We start from the raw sequence: 13831 nt of genomic DNA, 5'->3' as shown, positions 1-13831 counted from the left end.
CTACATGATGCTGGTGCCGGCTCAAGTTTGGGAACCACTGGTCTGCACTGCTAAGGAGTGGAGGCATGGAAATGGAGGGTTCCAGAAGTTGAGCAGTTGGGTTGGAGCACAGGCCTGGTGCTGAGGGACTCTTCCACAGGCACCCTCTTTCCTCCTCTCAGCCTCAGGGCAGTGGTCAAGCTCTCCCGTCAGAGCCTGGCCTGAGCTCCCGAGCGAGCCATCCCTGAGGGATACTGCGGTGTGGAGACCAGTTTCGAGACCACAGAGCCACCCTCCGAAGCCTCAGCCCCTCAGCCCCGCGGTCACTGCTCATTTCCCTCCGGAGCTCCTTAGCAGGCGGCAAAGGTTGGGCCTGTGGTAGGCCATAGTGAACGGCCAGAAAGGTCTCTTCCTGGAGAATCCTGCCTTCCAGTTTACGGCTTCTCATCCTTTTCCCCAAAGTGGGCCCCCTACTCTGAGCGCTGGCTTTTCTTTCTTTTTTATTTTTTTAAATCCCAGACAGGAACTATGGCCATCCTCAGACAGAAACCGTGTTTCCTTTTCTGCCTATGCAAAATCTCCTCATCCTAAGCAATCACGCCCCCACCCACGATAAAAGCAGCCCTCTCCCAGAGCAACCAAACCCTGAACCCCACTCCCCATGCCCCCTTGCCCCACAACTCGTCCATCCCGCTGACAGCAAACAGCAAGTCCAGCGGCCTCCCCACTTCGGGCCTCCCCGCCCCGGCCAACTGGGCAGGGTACGACCCCACTGCAGCGTCCCGCGCGGTCCCCAGCGCAGGGACCCCAGGGCAGAAGAGGGATCCCCGGACCCGCCGCACCCTGCGGTCAGCCCCCCGCGCGTCGGGGGCAGCTTCCCCGGGTTTCTGGCCGAGCTGCTCCCCCGCCGTGGGGAGGGGCTGCGGCCGCTCGGAGTCGCCCAGGGTCTGGAGGCTCCTCCCCTGGGGTGGCCGAGCAGGAAGCGGGGAGCGCGGGCGCGGGGGCGCGCGGCGCGGTGCGGGGCGAGCGCGGGGCCCGGGGCGGCGGAGTATGCGCGGGCCTCGGCGGGCGGCCCCGGCGCACAGCCGCGGCCGGGGCGCGCGGCGCGGGGCGGAAAAGCCTGTTTACACAGACTGCACACCGCCTGGGGAATAATGCAGTAAAGGAAGTGAGCCGGCTCGGCCTGACTGCTCCAACTTCCTGCTCTCACACACACCAGAGGAAAAAAAAAAAAAAAAAAAAAAAGGAGCGAGAGAAAGAAAAAAAAGGGGGAAAAATCAGGATCTCATTACAAGAGCAACAGACCGTCTGCAGACGCCTGTCAGCATGGAAAGTCGGGGGCTTTCGCCCGGTTCCTCCTAGAAATTCCCCCGAAGAAGGATCTTGAAAGCTCCCCCACATCTGGGTAGGTAGCAGGGCTTCTGCCTGTTGCTCGGACAGTTGCAAAGTTTCCTTGGGGGTGGTTTTTTCTTTCTTTCTTTCTTTTCTTTGGGTTGGTGGGGGTGGGGCGGGTGGGCACCCCGAGGTGGGCTGCAGGCCCGGGGAGAGGCGCAGCGGGGATGCTCCTGCGCCCGTGCCGCCGCCAACCCGCCGGAGCTCCGCGCCGCGTCCGCGCGCCGGGCCGGGGGCTGCGGGGACCCTGTGCTGGGAGCCCCCCGCCCTGAGGCTGCGCTGCAAGCCCAGAGGAGGGGGCGCGCGGGGGGGTAGGGGACGGTGAAACTTGGGGTGCCTGGGAGGAACGGCGACTGGAGCGGGCTGCATGCCTGGAGGCTGGACCACCGCTGACCTTCCAGCTGGGGCTGGGGCTCCCCCAGGGTGGCAGTGGGCACCGATGCTCGGATTCTGGGAGAGGACGAGGTGGAGAGGGAAGCGGAGGGCGCGGGGAGTGAAGACGCGGGGCTGGGGGCTGCGTCCACTCGCTCGGCAGGTGACCCCCGTCCGGGTCACCGCCCCAGGCGCACGCCCAGACGGGCCTTTAAAAGCTGGCGGAGTCTTTACTAGACACGGTTTTGGAGAAGGACCGGGCAGGAGATGGTCTTGGCGCCCCCAGCTCCTTAGGAGAGGACTCTCCAGCTTGCAACTGAATGTTGGCCTGTAATCCTACTGTAACTTTTTTGGGCGGAGGAATAATTTTGGAGGGTTAAAAAAAAAAAAAAACAAAACAGAGGTCTCGGTTTTGTTATGGTTTCTGAACCGAATCATCCTGAGGACAAGCTGCAGTTAGGCGGCGGGTGGGGGTCGGAGCAAGAAATGTTATTTCAGAAACTGCAAAAGGGGCTTTTTAGAAGAAAAAAAAAAAAAAAACGAGTGTCGGGAGAGTTTCTGGCTTGTCTGGAAACGGCAAGACTAATTGCCATGCGCTTCCGCTTTGAAACTGGCAGCAGACAGCATCTTGAAAATGACTCACTAGAGGAGCTCACAAAGAAACTGTGGTTTGCTCCTTCTCAGGTTTATGTATTTGTGCCTTTTACAGTTTCCTTTATAGTGTTTCAGGGGTCCCCCGTCGGCCCCCTCCCACCCCCCTGCTTTTGGAAGCCCCTGGCCGGTCTTGAACTCCCCCCAGCACCCCAGCCGCGGGGGAGGCTGGGGGAGGCTGAGTTGTTTTTGGAGTTGGCTGGGGAGAGGGTTAAAGGGATTCTGCTGCTGCAGGGGAAAAAGTTCCCTGAATTTTCCACTGGCTGCGGCAGGAAGAGAGCCCCTTTAGTCATTGCTAAGTAATGTCTGCACACACACCAACTAATCTCATTAGGAGTTTCCGCTGCTCGGCACAGGAGGGGTTTTGTGCAGCCACTGTCAGCCAGGGGAGCCCTGCGCCGGGGAGGGAGACAAGTTACGGCTTTATTTACTTAGAGGTGCAGCCGCCCAACGAATCTTTTCAGGGCAGCATCTTGAAAACTTTCAAGTCCCCTTGGCCATTTTGCATTTCGGACTTACAGGTTTTTCTTTCCCGGTGTCTGTGTGTGTGTGTGTGTGTGTGTGTGGTTTCTATTGCCCGAGCAGCTCAAACACACCCATCCTCTCCCGTCTGTGCTTCAGTCTTTGGTGGGGGGTGGGGGGGAGCCGGAAGAGATGAGAAACCAAGCGTGTTCCAGGCGTCTATTAATGAGCTCAAATCGATTTCTGAGCCTTATTGCCAAACAAAATACCCTCTGATCTCTCTCCCTTTTTCTCTCTCTGTGACACACATTTATTTGGGAAAGGTCAGTTATGAGTTTCAATTTATGGGGATTATAAAATTACAGATTGTGTTAGGAGGGCACATGGGTTAGACGGTTAGGAAGACTGTCCATAAGTGTTTTTAGAATTTCCAGTAATGCTCCTGCCTGCAGAAACCCTTGATGGTCTTTCTATGCCAAATATAGCCAGGGCCTTCTGGCCTTTTTTTTTCCCCTTCTTCTTTTTAAACCTTTAAATGTTGGAAACGTGTAGAGTTACTAAAAAGGGTACAGAATTTTAAGGAACCCAATTGGAATTCTGGGGCTCCTTTATTGACAAGGACATGCTGCTGTGTTGAGGGTTGTTAAGGTGTTGGCGATTCTTTTATGGTGGCAAAGCAGCTCCTAAAACAGCCCAACCAGGGTAGGATGTGAGTGAGCGTGAGTACAGGGTGTCCCTGACACGGTACCTGGCACAGAGGAGATGATCAATAAATCGTTGTGTTGAAAGCTGTGAGTAGCATAACAGAACTTAAATAGGTAAGAAAAAAGCTTTCTAAAACTAACATCATTCTGCATGAGCATTCCTTAAAGATGGAGGTTGTAGAGTTGTCTGAAGACTACATTTCCTTCAAAATAAAAAGGAGGTAATTAGAATTCTTCATTTCACTAAGTTCTTATTTGGAATGCATAATGTTCTTTTATATCAGTAGTTCTCAACCGAAAGTAATTTGCCTCCCAGGGGGCATCTGGAGACATTTTGGTTGTCATAACCAGAGGGAATGCTATTTGCATCTAGTGGGTAGAGGTCAAGGATGCTGCTAGAAATTCGGCAATGCACAGGGCAGCCCCCCACAAAGAATTTTCCGGCCCAAAATGTCAGTAGTGCCCAAGAAACTCTTGTTTACATTAATGAGGAAGATGGTGGTTAACTCTTTTACATGCATTCACTCAATGAATAGGACATTTAAAAGTCATCAGTAGCACTTTTCTGCCAAATATATAACACAGTATGCATGAATTTTCTCTCCCTTTCTGGTCAGTAGTATGCAGTAGAATGACATGTAAATGATGACATGGTGATGGTGTACCTTTGTGAGCTGAATTAGACCATCTCTGAACCTCACTCGCTTGGTACTAATTTAGCTTTTATAGACCAGAAAGGCAAGAGCCCAGGTGAGGGATAGCAGTGATTTTTCAGCCTCATTTAAATTATGAACTTTCCTAAACATTTATTAAAGACCTCCTTTTTCTTATTTAAAAAAATTTAATAATTCAAAACTGCTAATATACAGTAAATGCAACTCTGAGATCATAATTGAAATTTATATTTCTAATAACTTTTTGGAACTTGAACCTTTCCCGAAATCAGTTTTAAAGGCCTTCCAGGTAGTGCATATAAATTAAAATATTCCTTTCTTAGCTGTCAGATATTGGATTTTGTGTGTTCTGTGCTACCCAATTATATTTATATATCAACTTGATTCAAAAAGACAATGTGGTTGCAAAACATTACCTGTTGACAAACCCAAAACACTTCATGAAAATTATCCAAGGATGTGACTTCCTGGAGTAGAGTCTTTTTTTTGCTGATGGTGAGTTACTGCTTACTAATTAATGGCTTTGCTCCTTTCCAGTCCTACAGAATGAATCAGCTATCTCCATGTTTCCCAGACCTGGGGTTTCTTATTAAACTTGAAAAGAAATGGGTTCTCTGTCTGTCCTGGCTGTGCCCTGACTGCTGGCAGCTGGCTTCTGTCCCTTTCTAAGGGCCTGCACCTATACATACACACGAGTGACGTGGGTCATTTGAATGAAAGACCCCACTCCTGTCAAATTTTTCTCTATGTTTCAGGCAAGAGTTTTTTATGTCCTAGTTATCCATAATTCCTCTTGGCCTTGTTGATTGATTTATACCATATTTGAGATCACACTAGCCTATCAATATTTTCTAAAGGTTAGTTGTTTTTCTGTTATAAAAAACATTAATGTGAATACCTTAGGAAAATTCAGAAGACCACAAAATAAAAAAATAAACATCTCCCATAATCCCATTTTGGTGTATATTTTTCTTTTAAAATGCGTATGTGTATGTACATACACACATACGTGCACACACATAAAATTTTTAATTGGAATCACACTATACTTTCTGTTTTGTAACTTATTTTCACCTAACATATCATGTAACAGATGTTAGTAACTAGATCTAAGATCAAAATTACCACCCATAGAGCTTCTATTTATTGATCTAATAAATGTATTGACTCAAAAGTGGCTTGAAATAATTTCTACATGGACTTCTCCAGTGTTTTTGTCTGTGGCTCCAAGTAATGTTCTAAGAATGCTGCCCTCTTGAAAGACTGAATTCATGTGTGCTGTGAAATTTGGGATTTTGATGAGTTTCTCTATGATTTAAGAATGAGTCATGATTTGCAGTAGAGTATCAAGATGTAGTAACAGGAAGTCCAGGGCACTACACATCAAAATAGAATGTTAAATGATGAAAAAAGAGAAACTAGGTTAAACCAAAAATACACATTGAACTTACCTAACTAAAAGGGGGGAGGAAGGTGCCTCTTGCACACTTTGACAACTCTTGTTTATTACTGTTTCGTTTTCTATCAGTAGAGTTTCCAAACTTTGAAATTGATGTTTTAAGTGGATTTTCAGCTCAAGATTACTATTGCTCAATGCCAGTCTGAACAGAGATCATCCAGCTTTTTGGTTGAAACCATGGCACTGAGACCATGAAAACTGGTTTTACCACTGGTGCAGTCCCGGTAAACTGAATTATCAGCGTGTGTGTGTGTGTGTGTGTGTCTGTGTCTAACCTTCTGTTAAATCCTAAAGGCCTTCAAAAATGGTGGACCATTCAGTCTTTTAAGTAACTATTCTCTGCAGAAATTTGACTCCCCATGACTCCTACCCACAACCAAAATAAAAATGGCCTTTCATCCATTACTGGAAACTTACATATATGACAGCAGTTTAAAAATTAACTTTGAATTGGTCATTTCAATAAATTGTAATTTGGTTTGAGTTGCCACTAGAAATTAATTCATTGATTACTTCAGGTGTTTTAATTTACATTTGCTGGAAGGTAATTATGAGATTATTCTAAGAATTAAATGGGATTATTTTATAGTTTGGCCATGAGATTTATTTGTATATTTTTAAAGAAATTAAGATGATGGTTATACTAATGTATTCTAATTTGAATTGGACTAAAATGTATTGACTGGTATGTTCTAAAAAGAGGTTCTAAAGCACATAGTATCATAAGATTTTTAAAGCACCTTTATCTAAGAACAATTCCTAATTTTTCATATATAAATATGGGAGTGATGGAGTAGGTATAAAACACACTTATCTGATGCCTTCTCTTAGATTGTGTGGTGAGGGTAGTGATCCTTTACTCCAAACAATAGAATAAGGAATCCCAGACCCTTGGTGTCTTTTTTTTTTTTAAATTGAGGTGTAATTTACATATATGAAAATGCACAGATCTTAAATGTTACTGTATACACCCATGTAATCCCCACCCCCTACCTCCAAATAGAGAATATTTCCATCACCCCAAAACATTCCCTGATTGTTTTTTTTCATTATGACAGTTGCCTAATTTTACCATGTAGGTTATTAAACTCCATTACACCTTGATAAAATACTGCAGTATTTTTATTTGATCTGCTGGGTTAAAAATAAATCATTAGAGTGTATGGATTTCCTCATCATACAATAAGAGGAAAAATTCCTGCTACATTTATTTAATATCACTTACGCTGACCAAAAATAATATGTATGCTGCTGGAAAAAGTAGATTCCCTTAAAACCAATCTCGTTGAGGGAATATCACTTAATCTTCCTGGACCTCAGTTTCCCTGGTGGATGGTAAGGTGATTGAAGTTGAGAGGCCGGGATAATCCCTTTCAAGTCAAAAGTCCTATTTTTCTGCTGTTTTGGAGTAAAGAACTTGAATTCTTCTAAGAGTTGTGCAAGTGTAATGTGAATTTTTGCTGTCATCCCCAAACAGCTGACTTTTAGACCTATACAGCAATTTAAACTGCTGTTTTGTGGTAAGAAAAGGGGTTCAGTTTCCCATTCAACCCCATTTTGGCCCCTTATTGAATAAGGAACAGCCGAGGGAGGGTCAGTAACAGCTGCTGGGCTCCTTTTCTCCTTTTTTTGAGGTTTGTGACAAGCACCACTCATTTCTAATGACCCACAACTGCATCATTCCTGGGGACACCAGTGACTATCTTCCGATTGGGTGCCCAGATAATATTTTGATCACCAGGTTAGGTCCCTACTCTTGCCTTCCAATAGTCTTTGAAAATGCTCTCCATCCTCCTCTGCTGTATCTGAGGAGTCCCATGTTCCCTCTTGCCCCCTCCAATCCCTTCTCCACCCACAGGCTAGAGCAGTACTTTAAACACAGATCTGACCATGTTACTCCTCTGTTTAAGATCTCCCAGTGGCTTCAGCTAGGATGAAGACCAAAAGCTTTAACGTGAGCTGCAAGCTGTGATTTGGGCCAGCCACCCTGGCCTTTCCTCAATTCCTCAGATGTGTAATGGGCCACTAGGCCGTTCCAAATGCTATTCTCCTGGGAATTCCCTTCCCTGCCCCCACTCCCATCAACTTTTCTCACTCCACTTTGCCTAGCCAATTTGTAGGCATCCTTCAGGTCCCAGCTTAACCATCTCTCCCCTGAGGAAGCCTTTGCTGGTCCCCTAGGCTAGACCTCCCACAGTCATCCATCCCTGGACCCCAGAGCCCTTGCCACAGGCTTATTTACAGGTTTCCTCGTTACCCGAATTCTCCCTCTCCAAATTCTTACTATGCAAATGCAGGTACCGAACAGTTTCAAATATATATTTCTGGAGATAGGGCTGGTGTCCCTCATTATGCATTAATACTCTTCATCCAAAACTCAAGAACCAAGTAGATTTGATAGCATGATATCCCTTGTTATCCAAAGTCCTGTCCAGACCCTTGAATCCATTAGATTCAGATGGAGAGAGTTACATGTGCATGTATGTGACATGATGTGTTTCACATCTGTCGCCCCCATCAGTCTGTAAGCTCCCTCTGGGCCTGATCTGTTTTTCTCATCCTTGTATTTATCCCAGCGCTTTGTACAATACCTGGCATTCACTGAATTAAAAACGATCTGAAGGGGGAAAATCTTGTCAGTATTGCCCCCCCCCCACCCCATTTTGCCATTGGACTTGATAAAGCATTTTCTTGCTCTGCATAAATCCAATTTTTTCCTAGACAAGAGTTTTTGTCCAGATTTACAAGAAAAGTAGATGTACAGAAATCAGGTTAGTTAATATCCAAGAGGGCCAAGTTGAGCCATATTGTTGATATCAGTGTTGTACTAAGAATGGTTGGTTAACAGTTAAGTAATTCATAGAATAGTACAGCTGAAAAAGAATCTCAATGTAAAGTTCTTTCCGTGTTAAAATTCATCATTCTGCAGCAACCATCATTAGTCCTTTATCAAGACTTCAATTGACTGAGTTTTCATAGTTCCTTTGGGCTAAGTTCCATAATGTTCACAGTTAAAAGTCCTTCTTCACTTATACTAAAACCTGGGTGGGTAGCTTTTGTCCGTAACTTTTTGTAATTAATGAATGACGTTTCTGGGTGGGTTTTAAAACAATAAAAGACTCTGCCTGTGTGATTATGAAGAGATGAATGATGACTAAATACCTGAATTTAGTGAAAGAAGGCTAGATCTGCTGTTAATTTCAGCTGGGTTTTGCCAAGGAGCCGTTTATTGATAATCAAACCTTGATTGACTAGAATGTATGATTAAGCAGATTTTTCTCCCTGCACTTAATTGTCAGAAGAGAGAGAATAAAACAACAACAACAAAACAAGAGCCCCAGAATTTATTCCAGGATGTGCTCCTGGGTAACTGCAGGAATTCTCTGTAGGAGTGAACTGCAAGGATTCTCCTATGCTGTCTGCACCTGTATGTTCTCATCAACCTCAGAAGGATGATACCGAGGCCCAGAAAGATCAGAATGTTCCATTAAGCAGGAAGAGGGGTTGTAGATGTAGAAAAATTTCCTAACACTAATCATTAAGAAGAATACTTCTCTGGTTGATACTCAGTGACCTGGAAGTGTAACTTCCCCACTATCCCCTTATCGGAGTTTGGAAGGTTTGCCTTTCGAGGCTAAGATATAAGCCCTGGTTGTTGGAGTTCATTTGAAAATGAAAGAAGTAAGTTTGGCAGATGAGGAAGGAGTATCTGGGTGCATCTGGTTGTGTCTCCATAGATGTAGGCTACAAGGGGGCTGTGTGCGTCCAAGAGAGTGGGACAGTACGCCGTCTCAGCTCTTGCTCCTTCTCTGTATAGTCCCTCTTCTCATGTAGGATCCGAGCCCTAGTTCTGTGCAGAGATGAGAGCATAAGGGAAGGTTTGCGAAAATTCTCCACCCCAAAGAATCATTGTTTCACTCCGAGAACTCAGGAGAGAACTTGGATTTTTTATATAATTTTCAGGAGAGGAGAAAGCTGAGATTTCTGCTAATCTCAGCAAGCCCCATTAACATCCAAGAAGGAACCAGACCATTCAGTGTCATTTGGATGACTGTATGTGGATGCAGCGCCTCAGTCTTCTTGTATGGTCATGCATTTTGAACTCCTCTGGGATCTAGAATTCATGAGTGTTGGTAGGAAGTTATTTTTGCTGATGTCCCTGCCTGTTTTCCAAGCCCCAGATGCTGATCATTTAGACCAGGGGGTGTTGGGTGGTAGACTGCTGCTTTTTTCTTTTCTTTTTTAAAGCATTTTAGACCAAACATCTCCAAATTCTCCAAGTGACACTGTGAGTCGAGGTTGGAACTGATTAAACCCCAGGCAGACAGATGTCGTCACATCCACACTGAACCTCTGGCAGAGGGCAGAAATGTCTGTTGATGGGCCAACTTCATCTTTGACAGTTGAGGCAAAAACAGAAACATCGCTCAGCCACCCCTCGGCATTCCCTGATTTTGCCTAATTCACTTCGTTAGGCGCTTTAGCACTAATTCTCAATTACGTGTTTATGATACTTGGATAAATTGAGTAATTTTGAAGAGTGTTAAAAATTTCTTTAAAAATCGAATTACTTTCATTACAACAAAAGTATATGCTGCTAGAAGATGTGTTGAATCAAATAAAATGACCCACGTGGATTCAGGTTCTCGAAAGCTCAGAGTCACTGCTCTCAAATAAGAGTGTTGCCCTGCTTTGATTTAAATCAGAGCTGAACCACAAGAACGGGTTTCTCCTCCAGCCTCTGCCACATCCTTTGTTGTTGTTGTTTTTTTAACATAAATATTAAGACCTACTAATTTGTCTTTAGGAAAGTAGAAACTTGAAGACCTTGACATAGAAGATCATCCATGTACCAGGTGATGAAAATATAGAAGGAGTGATTTTCTTTAGCTGGTTTAAAATAGGATCTGGCTGCTTTTTTGTACAGTTAGTATATTCATGTTGAACAATTCTTGGAAGAGTAAGTAGGGCAACAAGTTGTGTGTGACGTTTCAAAAAGGGCTGAGCCAAGTTGGTGGATGGCAGATTCCTGAATGGAAAATAAGGGCCATGAGGATGCTTTGGGGTATGTATTCGATGTTTGATGCTAATGGCACCACCAGCCATTCTCTTCCGTCAGATGCTTTTGGTGGCCTCTTGAAGGAAATGCGTGTGCACAATAGCCTGACACGAATGTATGAACCATCGGTCTTCCACTTGATGGCAGTTTTAATGTTATTTTGCTCATTTATTCACTGCAGTTTGGAGCTTCAAGCATAAGGCATTGGGAGAAGATCATTTAGTTTTGAAGTCACTCGCTGTCTATTTTTGCAATAGTTTTCTTAGAAATAACTATACTTAACAGGAAAACCAAGATATTTTAAATGTGTTCCACTTAACAGTAGTTTGTCTGCAAGTCAGGCTTGATTTTAAATGGGCGTTCAGTGAAAAATGAGTTGCCTTTTGCTTGCCGTTTTACCTTAACACCATTGTGTTTTTGCTTCATGTTAATAAGAACTTTATTAGAAGTTATTTAAATTTAGAAGAAACTCTGCATTTGGCACCATCATCATCATATGTAGCTAGATTTGATATCTGTATACAAAAATGTGAGAGAAACATACATATGTGGAGACAGTAAAGCTGTAAAAAGGATGGGCTACCTTCCTGACTTCAGATGCAACGAAAATCCCCCACAGATGTCCACCACATGAGGAGGTGGTGATATCCTGAAGACTGCGGAGTCACTGTTTTTTATAGATCCCTTCCAAAGTGAATGTATCATACCAGATTTATGTATAAATGTTTATGCCTAGAATTTGCATTTCTTAAACCGTGAAAGAGTTTTGCTGAGAAGAGCACCAAAGAAGTGACCACAGAATCTAGAAGCCTGGAAGAGTCCAGTTCCTTGCTTGGGTAACCGCCCCTGTAAGGCAGCTCTCTGTGCTTCTCAAAAATCTCTAAAGAAGATGTCACAAATACCAGTAACTCATAACTGTTTTTGCAACAATACTATATATAGTCAGAGCAAAAGACTAGCTAAGGTCAATATTAGCCAGCTACATCTTAACATGTCCAGAAACCAACACATTTTGGCAAATGTTAAATTGCAGAAAAAGGAAAAAAAAAAGATTTATAACACTATTAGCCATTTGTAAATTATCAGCAGTTCAAATATGCTATATTATAAAGTTTTAACACTGATCACATACTTCTAAACAATGTCAAAATCAGCTAACTAGTATCATTTTCTATATCTATGTACTATTTAAAAAAGACATGTAAAATGGTTTCAGTGGATTTACTCCAGGAAGAGGGAAAGATAAGTTTCCCAGGAATGAAGTTGAGGATAGTTTTCTTTAGTGACTTAACCATCCAGAAATGATTGAAGAAATGGTGCTTTGTTATTTTAAGTTCTGGAGAGAAGATGAGAGAGTTCCCAGTTTCTCTGGGAAGACCATGACTTCTCTCCCTCTCTAGGCCACTGCCAGGCTTTCTGTGAAGGAAAGCTGGAAGGAGAGGGTCAAGGGTCCCTGTTGCACCATCCCATTCCCAAGATGAGTAGCCTGATGTGTCATGCATGTGTGAGAAGCAGCCACTGGTGAAGAGAGACATGTTCTGATGATGGCAGTAAATGAAGTAGAGACAGACTGGAATGACCTATGGGGAGGCTGTGGGACCCACAGTGGCTTTGGTAGGATGGGAGCAGAAGCAAGGGTCACACTGGAGAGAGTTTTGGGGGGAACCGGAGATGTGGACCACGAGGGGAGGAAAGGCTCTGTATCTTTCCCTGGGGTGGAACTAGGGAGGTAGAATTGCCGTGCAGATGTGGGAGGTGGCCCAGACTGGGTGCAGCCCGGTCAGGGGAGGGAAGGTGCACAGATAGTTACCTTTCTGTCAGGAAATGCCCGACACTGCAGCAGGACTGGGATGCTGAGCACAGCTGTGCACATTTCCCGGTCCCCAGGGTCCCTTGGGATCCTTCTGAGAGGAAGAGATGGTGTTGCAGCCCACACCTGACCCCACCCGGGACTCCTTCCTCCCCGACCCCAGTGTTGGCCCAGTGTCGGTGCACATGTGTGAGAGAGACAGGCCAGAGTGATGTTGACCATCATTTGTGTGGGTGGCCTTTAAAGAGGGGCTGAGGAAGAAGGGCACTACTGTTAAGCAAAACATATTGCTGGTTGCCATCAATGGAAAAAGAACATGTCCGGATTTTTAATTAGAAGAGCTAAGACATGAATTTTTTTTTATTAAACATATTTTATCTTGCCTTTTTTTTTTTTCTAATGTTTCCACTGGGTGGTGCTGCAGGAATTCCTACCTTTTGCCTTGGATCTACCCTTCCCAGAAAGACGCCTCTAAAGCATAATAGGAGGAAGTCCTGATTTAGAAAGATTTTACAGTTTCAACACAATAGAAGAGTTTGGAGGATGCTCTGGCAGGAAATGTTTCAGTTTCTGGATGTGGAAAAACCACCATCATTTTGTATCATGCAAAAGTGTTCTTACTACATTGGGTATATACTTTTAGCTTCACCAACTTATTATTTGGTGCAGAAACGCTTTCAAGTTTATCTGAAAGACGATGGTTTCGTTCATAGTAGGAGTGCTATATAAGATTTCCTTTATTTTCGATTTTCGTAAAATTGTCTTAACAAAGTATCTGAGCAAATAAACATTTTCTGGTGTTAAGATAACCACAGATTTAAAAAGTATCTGTTAAGGCTTTATTTGAAGCTGAAGGCATTATTCCCTTCTTATTTTAAAGATCATTTACACAATGTATCGATCAAAAGATTAACTTAGATTTTTACTTTCAAAATACTTTTAAATTGTAAAAAGTCTTAGTTTGATAACACTCATGTACGGAGGGGATGGGGCTGGCTTTACTCCTGTTGTACAGATAAACAAGTTGAAATACAGAGACGTTTACATCCCTGTCTGAGACCACGAAACTCTTTAAGGCCGCGGCTGCGATGAGAATTTGTATGTTCTGAATTCCAACTTTTCCCTTTGCACACAGGATTGAATTGAATTAAATTTTATTAATATTAATAGTACAAAAATTTAGGTAAAAGATTTTCCATTCAAAGGCCTAGGAAATATGAGAATCAAAGGTAGTGTGGGGGAAAAAACCCCCGCTGGAAATTAGGAAGC

General features: G+C 43.9%; 1 protein-coding gene across 2 annotated transcripts in view; it reads left to right on the top strand.

Annotated features, from left to right (window-relative positions):
• The first annotated feature begins 1035 nt into the window (after positions 1-1035).
• Positions 1036-13831, top strand: part of ELK3 (ETS transcription factor ELK3) — a 66896-nt gene continuing 54100 nt past the window's right edge. The window contains exon 1 of one of the 2 annotated variants that reach the window (XM_058568612.1): positions 1036-1384. The gene's annotated coding sequence lies outside the window, so the exon portion shown is untranslated. The remainder of the gene's footprint in view (positions 1385-13831) is intronic. The other variant, XM_058568610.1, reaches the window with a different exon arrangement.

The sequence above is a fragment of the Diceros bicornis genome, chromosome 25 (genome assembly GCF_020826845.1).
Source record: "Diceros bicornis minor isolate mBicDic1 chromosome 25, mDicBic1.mat.cur, whole genome shotgun sequence".
Lineage (NCBI taxonomy): Eukaryota > Metazoa > Chordata > Mammalia > Perissodactyla > Rhinocerotidae > Diceros > Diceros bicornis.
The sequence above is the reverse complement of the archived record's forward strand: the minus strand, read 5'-3'. Positions and strand labels throughout refer to the sequence as shown.